Source organism: Pollachius pollachius, assembly GCF_949987615.1.
Source record: "Pollachius pollachius genome assembly, chromosome: 13".
In the NCBI taxonomy this organism is placed as follows: Eukaryota; Metazoa; Chordata; class Actinopteri; order Gadiformes; family Gadidae; genus Pollachius; species Pollachius pollachius.
In genome coordinates this window covers 741,387-750,566 of record NC_136946.1, presented here as the reverse complement: position 1 = coordinate 750,566, position 9,180 = coordinate 741,387, and positions in this window count along the sequence as shown.

The window sequence follows — 9,180 nt, the reverse complement described above, 5'->3', positions numbered from 1 at the left end:
TCTCCTAGAACCCAGCACCCTGTTCCCTAGAGGAGTCTCCTAGAACCCAGCACCCTGTTCCCTAGTGTCTCCTAGAACCCAGCACCCTGTTCCCTAGAGGAGTCTCCTAGAACCCAGCACCCTGTTCCCTAGTGTCTCCTAGAACCCAGCACCCTGTTCCCTAGAGGAGTCTCCTAGGACCCCAGCACCCTGTTCCCTAGAGAGGAGTCTCCTAGGACCCCAGCACCCTGTTCCCTAGAGAGGAGTCTCCTAGGACCCCAGCACCCTGTTCCCTAGAGGAGTCTCCTAGGACCCCAGCACCCTGTTCCCTAGAGGAGTCTCCTAGGATCCCAGCACCCTGTTCCCTAGTGTCTCCTAGAACCCAGCACCCTGTTCCCTAGAGGAGTCTCCTAGAACCCAGCACCCTGTTCCCTAGTGTCTCCTAGAACCCAGCACCCTGTTCCCTAGAGGAGTCTCCTAGAACCCAGCACCCTGTTCCCTAGTGTCTCCTAGAACCCAGCACCCTGTTCCCTAGAGGAGTCTCCTAGGACCCCAGCACCCTGTTCCCTAGAGAGGAGTCTCCTAGGACCCCAGCACCCTGTTCCCTAGAGGAGTCTCCTAGGACCCCAGCACCCTGTTCCCTAGAGGAGTCTCCTAGGATCCCAGCACCCTGTTCCCTAGTGTCTCCTAGAACCCAGCACCCTGTTCCCTAGAGGTGTCTCCTAGAACCCAGCACCCTGTTCCCTAGAGGTGTCTCCTAGGACCCAGCACCCTGTTCCCTAGTGTCTCCTAGGACCCCAGCACCCTGTTCCCTAGAGGTGTCTCCTAGAACCCAGCACCCTGTTCCCTAGAGGAGTCTCCTAGGACCCCAGCACCCTGTTCCCTAGAGGAGTCTCCTAGAACCCAGCACCCTGTTCCCTAGAGGAGTCTCCTAGGACCCCAGCACCCTGTTCCCTAGAGGAGTCTCCTAGGACCCCAGCACCCTGTTCCCTAGAGGTGTCTCCTAGAACCCAGCACCCTGTTCCCTAGAGGAGTCTCCTAGAACCCAGCACCCTGTTCCCTAGTGTCTCCTAGAACCCAGCACCCTGTTCCCTAGAGGTGTCTCCTAGAACCCAGCACCCTGTTCCCTAATGTCTCCTAGGACCCCAGAACCCTGTTCCCTAGAGGTGTCTCCTAGAACCCAGCACCCTGTTCCCTAGAGGTGTCTCCTAGAACCCAGCACCCTGTTCCCTAGTGTCTCCTAGAACCCAGCACCCTGTTCCCTAGAGGAGTCTCCTAGTACCCCAGCACCCTGTTCCCTAGAGGAGTCTCCTAGAACCCAGCACCCTGTTCCCTAGAGGAGTCTCCTAGAACCCAGCACCCTGTTCCCTAGTGTCTCCTAGAACCCAGCACCCTGTTCCCTAGAGGTGTCTCCTAGGATCCCAGCAGCCTGTTCCCTAGAGGAGTCTCCTAGGACCCCAGCACCCTGTTCCCTAGAGGAGTCTCCTAGGACCCAGCACCCTGTTCCCTAGAGGAGTCTCCTAGGACCCCAGCACCCTGTTCCCTAGAGGAGTCTCCTAGGACCCAGCACCCTGTTCCCTAGAGGAGTCTCCTAGGACCCAGCACCCTGTTCCCTAGAGGTGTCTCCTAGAACCCCAGCAGCTTGTTCCCTAGAGGAGTCTCCTAGGACCCCAGCACCCTGTTCCCTAGAGGTGTCTCCTAGGATCCCAGCAGCCTGTTCCCTAGAGGAGTCTCCTAGGACCCCAGCACCCTGTTCCCTAGAGGAGTTTCCTAGGACCCAGCACCCTGTTCCCTAGAGAGGAGTCTCCTAGGACCCCAACACCCTGTTCCCTAGAGGTGTCTCCTAGGACCCAGCACCCTGTTCCCTAGAGGTGTCTCCTAGGACCCCAGCACCCTGTTCCCTAGAGGAGTCCCCTAGGACCCCAGCACCCTGTTCCCTAGAGGTGTCTCCTAGGACCCCAGCACCCTGTTCCCTATAGGTGTCTCCTAGGACCCCAGCACCCTGTTTCCTCGATCCACCTTCCTACAGGGAGCTGAAGAAGACCTCCCCTGACCTCTGACCTCTGACCCTGACCTCTGACCTCTGACCCTGACCTCTGACCCCTGGGGCTGTGAAGGCAACGGGAGCAGGAGAGGAGGAGGAGGAGGCATGAAGAGTGATGAAGGTGAGTTAGGTCTGGAGTTATGAAGGTGAGTTAGGTCTGGAGTGATGAAGGTGAGGAGGTTTGGAGTGATGAAGGTGAGGAGGTTTGGAGTGATGAAGGTGAAGGCGGTGTGGAGTGATGAAGTGAGGAGGTTTGGAGTGATGAAGGTGAGGAGGTGTGGAGTGATGAAGGTTAGGAGTGATGAAGGGGAGGAGGTTTGGAGTGATGAAGGTGAAGGCGGTGTGGAGTGATGAAGGTGAGGAGGTGTGGAGTGATGAAGGTTAGGAGTGATGAAGGTGGGGAGGTTTGGAGTGATGAAGAGAGGAGGTTTGGAGTGATGAAGGTGAGGAGGTGTGGAGTGATGAAGGTTAGGAGTGATGAAGGTGAGGAGGTTTGGCCGCCCTCTGTGTGCGTCAGCAGCCCTGATCCTGGGAGTTGGTGTACAGGACATCTTAAGGGGCTTACAGCCTCCCCCCTCCCCCCCTCCCCCATGGCCCTCCCTGCAGATCAGCCCGAGGGGGGAGAGGAGGGGGAGAGGAGGGGGAGGGGGAGGGGGAGAGGGAGCGGAGGGGGAGGGAGAGAGGAGGGGGAGAGGAGGGGGAGGGGGAGAGGAGGGGGAGAGGAGAGGGAGCGGAGGGGGAGGGGGAGAGGAGGGGGAGAGGAGGGGGAGGGGGAGAGGAGAGGGAGGGGGAGAGGAGGGGGAGAGGAGGGGGAGCGGAGGGGGAGGGGGAGAGGAGGGGGAGAGGAGGGGGAGGGGGAGAGGAGGGGAGAGGAGGGGGAGGGGGGGAGGGGAAGAGGAGGGAGAGGGAGGGGAGGGGGAGAGGAGGGGGAGGGAGGGGGAGAGGAGGGGGGGGGAGGGGGAGAGGAGGGGGGGAGGGGGAGAGGAGGGGGAGAGGAGAGGGGGGGGAGGGGAGGGGGAGGGGGAGAGGAGGGGGAGGGGAGGGGGAGGGGGAGGGGGAGAGGAGGGGGGGGGAGGGGAGGGGGAGGGGGAGAGGAGGGGGAGAGGAGGGGGAGGGGGAGAGGAGGGGGAGGGGGGGGAGGGGAGGGGAGGGGGAGAGGAGGGGGAGGGGGAGAGGAGGGGGAGGGAGGGGGGGGGGGTCCAACCTCCCTGCTCTCCCCCTCCGCCAACCCACCCTAACCCTGAACCACTTCTAGAGGAGTTCAGTTCACCCTTGGAGAATATTTATAAATAATAAATATACACATTGTATTATGGATATAATATATACAATATATATGCATATACATACACTACCCTACAGAAGTTTGGCGTCACCCAGACAATTTCAAGTTTTCTATGAAAACTCACACTTTTATTTGACAGTTTTCAGCTGTGCTGACATTATTGCACAAGGGTTTTCTAATCATCAATTAGCCTTTTAACAGGATTAGCTAAACAACGTAGCGTTAGGACACAGGAGTGATGGAGGCTGGAACTGAGCCTCTGTACACCCATGTAGATATTCCATTAAAAATCTGCCGTTTCCAGCGAGAATAGTAATTTGACATATTCATTTAATGTTAATATGATTAATTTAATGTTATTTTCATTAAAATAAACAGTGCTTTTCTTTCCAAAAATCAGGACATTTCTAAGTGACCACAACATTTTGAATGGTATTGTATAGATATGTATGTATGTATGTATGTATGTATGTATGTATGTATGTATATATATTGTCCGTATCTATTTTGTATATGTATAGATATCACCACGGGGATGTGTGCTGTCACCTTTCTTTTCATCCTGTATACCAACATGTGTCAAAGTAAATATGGAAACAGGACCATAATTAAGTATGCAGATGACTGTTATTGTAAGTCTCCTCTAGAAAAAGTGTTGTGAGGAGTCACATCTTCAATTAAACATATCTTAAACAAAAGATATGATCATTGATTTTGGAAAACATGCTTCCCCTGCCGATGTCACAACAATAAAAACACAACCAATGCAATATGTGGATTCGTATAAATACCTTCGAACAATAATTGATTTTAAACTGAATTTTGAATAAAATTGTATTGCTGTGTGTAAAAGGAGGCACCGGCGTCTTCACCGTCTGAGGAAACTGTTCTACCTCCATGTGGATAAAACCATAATGACCTTTTTTTATCGTTCTTTTATCAAATCTGTTGTATCCTTTTCTTGGGTTTCATGGTTTGGAAGTATTTTTGTCAAGAACAGGAACTTACCTAATCAGGTGGTGAAATGGTCCAGTAAGTTAATAGGAGATTCTCAGCGGAACCCGGCCTCCCTGTACACTAGACAGGTACAGCGGATAACCGATGTACCTGTTTTCAGTTCCAAGGTCTAAAACCACGCGTTTTAAAAACAGTTTTGTTCCAGCTGCAATCACGCTGATGAACAAGCTGTAGAAACTGCTACATTTGCACAACATTTAATTTGCATGATTATTTATTTATTTGTTGATTTTTAGATCATTTAATCGGGTTTTTACTATATCTGAATTATGTTGGTCAGGTTTAAGTGTCCACATTTGGATTAGCACTGTTTTACCTATGTAACTGTCCCACTTTTGTTTGTGTGTATGTGATGTCTTAAACTGTGTAATGGAAGCTCACTTTTAAACTGCAACAAGTTTACCTACGGGTACTAATAAAGTGACCTGGACCTGAACCACTGCTCCTCACCGAGGAGGCAGCGGAGCTCTTCTGGAGGTTCCACTCGCCCTCCTCGCTCTTTGCTGCTGTTAAACCCTGGAATCAGACCGCCAGCAGCTGCTGCCTGAACCCTTGAGCTTACAGGACAGACGTGTACCGACCAGCTGACCTCCCCGACCCTTATCCAATAAAACACAAGCCCCGCGCCCATGACCTCACAATGGGCCCATGATGCAGGCATCTGATTGGTTGTCTAGGTGCCCGGCCAATCAGAACGGCCTTCAGCACGCTGCAAGCGAGGCAGCTAAACCTTCTGCTTTAATTCAGGAGCTCAGCCTATTAGCTGTCTCTCCCCCTGCTGCGGCTAAGCCTGGGGAAGGGGGTTGGAGCTCTGCCCGCCGGGCCATGATCTCAACCGACTGCAGGTCCTCGATCCTCCAAGACCAGTATGGACTGGAGGCAGACGGGACATAAAGGGCAAATACCAGTTGATGGTAAATAATGCCATCAGGATGGTGGAAAGAATAAATGTTTGACTGGTGTTCATGGACAGTAAGAGATCAGTCTGAGGTGAACGGAGCAGACAGGATGTGATCTCTGGTGAGACTGGTGCCAGCAGGGGGCGCTACTGACGAACACACCGGAGCTCCTCTAGCCTGCCTGCCTCCGTGCCCTTGGGCAGGATATGACCTGGCCCCTGGTCCATTCCTCAGGGCAGGGATATCCATGATCCCATCGGTGCTCTGGGTTGGCTGACTCAGGGCCTTGTGGGGGATGTTGGTGCAGGAACAAAAGGGGTTATCTCTGCTTGGATCAGCACCTCCTGACCCCTGGTACCCATAGCACCCCAGACCTGGTACCCATAGGACCAGGACCCAGACCCGGGCAAGGCTGCAGGGCGCGGGGGGAGGCGTGCTGAGGACTCTCTGGCTCTGGACCCAGGGGCCTTCCCATAGGGCAGTAGGTGATCCAGCTCCTGGGGCCACCAACGGCTCTGCAGCGCACGGCACACCAGCCCTCCAGCTGCTGCAGGTTCCTCGGCCAATAAGCAGCGAGCTGAGTGTGATCCACTTCCCCCCGGGTCTGAGCGGTGACGCACGGCCTGACCTGCACTAAGCCCCTAACGAGATCCCAGAGTCCCCCGGATATCCCATTAGCAGGCCGATTAGGCCAGATCAAACCATTAGCTCTGGAAACCCAAACTCTTCTCCCCCTGCAGCCCCACTGGACCACAGAGCCCCCCTGATGCCCCGGGCCCACACTGGGACCCCATCCGACCCCGGGACCCGCCCAGAGGGGGTTCAACACACCGGCACCAAAACATGGGCCCTTGAACGTTGGTCTCTCTCATGCCTCTCAAAGCTTTCTTTACCCTGAAGAGCTGGTTCAAACATCCCGCATGCCGTCCTGGTTCTCCCTTCAGGGTGGGGCAGCCACCGACCTCAGGTCTTCTGCCATTTGGTGCAGGATGGTGGGGATGAGTTACACTAATGTAATTAATAACGGCCCTGCTGGTTCTTCTTGCCTGGTATGGCCGGCCATCCTGAGCGAAGCCTGAAGCTATCTGTGCTGGTGGAAAGCATTGCTATGCTAGCTGCCAACAGATGACATGTTTGTGGCGTCTCTCATATTCTCACATTTCAAGCCCTCTTTCTTTTCATTCCATCCTTCCCTCACCTGCTCCTCTTTGACCCCCTGACCTGATTTTCTCACTCCAATCGGTTTACCTTCTCTTACTATGCTCTCTCTCTCTCTCTCTCCACCTTGCTCTCTCCCTTCCTCTCCCTCTATTTCCATCTTTGAGCTTTATCTCTTCATCCCTTATCTCCTTCATCCCCTCCAATCCTGCCCTGCTCACTGTGTGGAGGAAGGGCAAGAGAGAGGGAGAAAGAGAGAGTTTTTCACAAGTAATCTTCTCGCAGTCTGCTGGAGCTCAGCGGTGGTGGCAGAGAGAGAGAGAGAGAGAGAGAGAGAGAGAGAGAGAGAGAGACATTGCACCCAGCGCTACTGGAATCTAAACTACCTTTCCTGACAGGGGCGGTACCAGAGCCCACAGGGTCGGAGAGAGAAGAGAGAGGAGCAGAAGGAAGAGGAGACTACACCGCCTGCATGTGAGTATGCTTCCTCCTGCAGATGCCAGGCCTTCTGGGGGAGCTTCTGTTCATATCTCAGGGTTGGCCCACCCCTGCAAGATGCCAGACCTTCTGGTGGAGCTTCTGTTCATATCTCAGGGGTGGCCCACCCCTGCATGCAACTCTGGTGGTCTGCACTTTGGGGGGCTTCCCTGTGGGGGGCTGGACTAGGGGGGTCTGGACTCTGGTGGTCTGAACGGGTCTGGTCTGTGGAAACAAGCTTGGTGGAGCAAAAGTACAGAGAGGAGTGTATGTTCAGGTCCCTCCAGGGGGGGCTCCTGCTCCCAGGAGGTTCAGTGGAGCGCTCCCCAGATGGACCTTCGTCTCCCAGAGATCCCAGACGGTGGAGGTCTGCTGAAGACATCCAGGGCTCAGATGTTTCATCAGCTATTCCGCCTGGCTGTTGACTCACTCTGTTGTTGATGGGCTGGGTGTGAGACGGAGCGGGTCGATGGAGCGGTTGAGATGATGATGAGAGGTTTGAAAGTGGCGTCTTGTCTCCTTTGAGCATCTCTTAACACTAACCTGGGCCGTTGGCACTGCACGCCGCCTGCGTTCTAAGGCTCTACCAAGAGCCTTCTACGGCTGTGTGTCTCTAACCCTTTCCAAGGTGATCTTTGGTTGGTGGGGAATCTGTGAAAGAGGATTTGTTTTAGGTCTCAGGTGTAGACACTGTAGGCTGGCCTCCGTCAGATTATTCTGTCAGGCTCTGTTCACCGTATCGCCCCCCCACCTCCGGTGTTGTGCTGCGGTCAGAGAGTGGTCTGGCAGCGCCCCCGTCTTCTGCCACTGAATGAGTTCAGGGCTCATGTTGTTAGGGGAGGAAAAGGAGCATTTATGTGCAACAGAAACATGAGCACACACACACACACACACACACACACACACACACACACACACACGCACACACACACAAACACACACACACACACACACACAGCGTGTGGAGGTCTGTCTCGCATACAGAAAAGAAGCATCAGTTTCAGTTTCTTTCTGGAATAGGTTACCCTTTTCTCCCCTTGCCCCATCCCTCCTTTCTCCTTCTCCTCCTCCTCGCTCCTCTCTCACTCCTTCCCCTCCTCCTCCTCCCCTGAGGTGAGGAGGAGCCAGTAATTGGATGACCAGAGATTTCGCTGCTAAAGCGTTGAGGACTCTTGCTAGGGCTTAACGCTCTGCAGTCAAGGCCCAAACCCCTCCAGCTCCTCCTCGCTCCTCCTCGCTCCTGCTCTCTCATCCTCTTCCATTTCCTCCTCCCCCCCCCCCCCCCTTACTTCTCCTGTGCTGGGGTCAAAGGTCGGGCCTTCTTCTGGCTCCGTCGGGGGTCTTCACCCTGCGCTCCCCTGGCCAAAGCGAGAGAACGGTTAAGTGTCAGCTCAAAGTGCTCCCGCTGACCTTCTGCTGATCGGTGCACAGCTACTAGAACCATGGGAAGGGTTTACTGCAGCACTCCTTCTGTCGGGGGGTCTTTGAGGAAACATCTTAGTTTGATTTAGTAGGGGAGGTTGGTCGGGTATAGAGAGATGGATGGATAGCTATAGATATATAGATATAGAAACGTATACATTGGATGGAGAGCTAGGTGGACAGATGGATGGACAGGTGGGTGGACAGGTGGGTGGACCGATTGATGGACAGATGGATGGACAGATGGACAGAGGGTGGGAGGTGTCAAGAGTCCCAAGGGACCAGTAGATGAGCAGCTCTACTCAGGGTTTACTGCTCTGCAGTCCAGGTCGGGCTCACGCTTAATTGGGCCAGAATTAGGCAGCAGGATCCTATTACCTGTCATTAGCAGCACTGGGCTCAGCACCCAGCTAGTGACCACTGGGCTAGTGACCACTGGGCTAGTGACCGCTGGGCTAGTGACTGCTGGGCTAGTGACCGCTGGGCTAGTGACCACTGGGCTAGTGACCGCTGGGCTAGTGACCACTGGGCTAGTGACTGCTGGGCTAGTGACTGCTGGGCTAGTGAGCGCTGGGCTAGTGACCGCTGGGCTAGTGACCGCTGGGCTAGTGACTGCTGGGCTAGTGAGCTCTGGGCTAGTGACTGCTGGGCTAGTGAGCTCTGGGCTAGTGACTGCTGGGCTAGTGACTGCTGGGCTAGTGACTGCCTGGGCTAGTGAGCTCTGGGCTAGTGACTGCTGGCTAGTGAGCGCTGGGCTAGTGAGCACTGGGCTAGTGAGCGCTGGGCTAGTGACTGCTGGGCTAGTGAGCGCTGGGCTAGTGAGCGCTGGGCTAGTGAGCGCTAGGCTAGTGAGCGCTAGGCTAGTGAGCGCTGGCTAGTGAGCGCTGGGCTAGGATTTT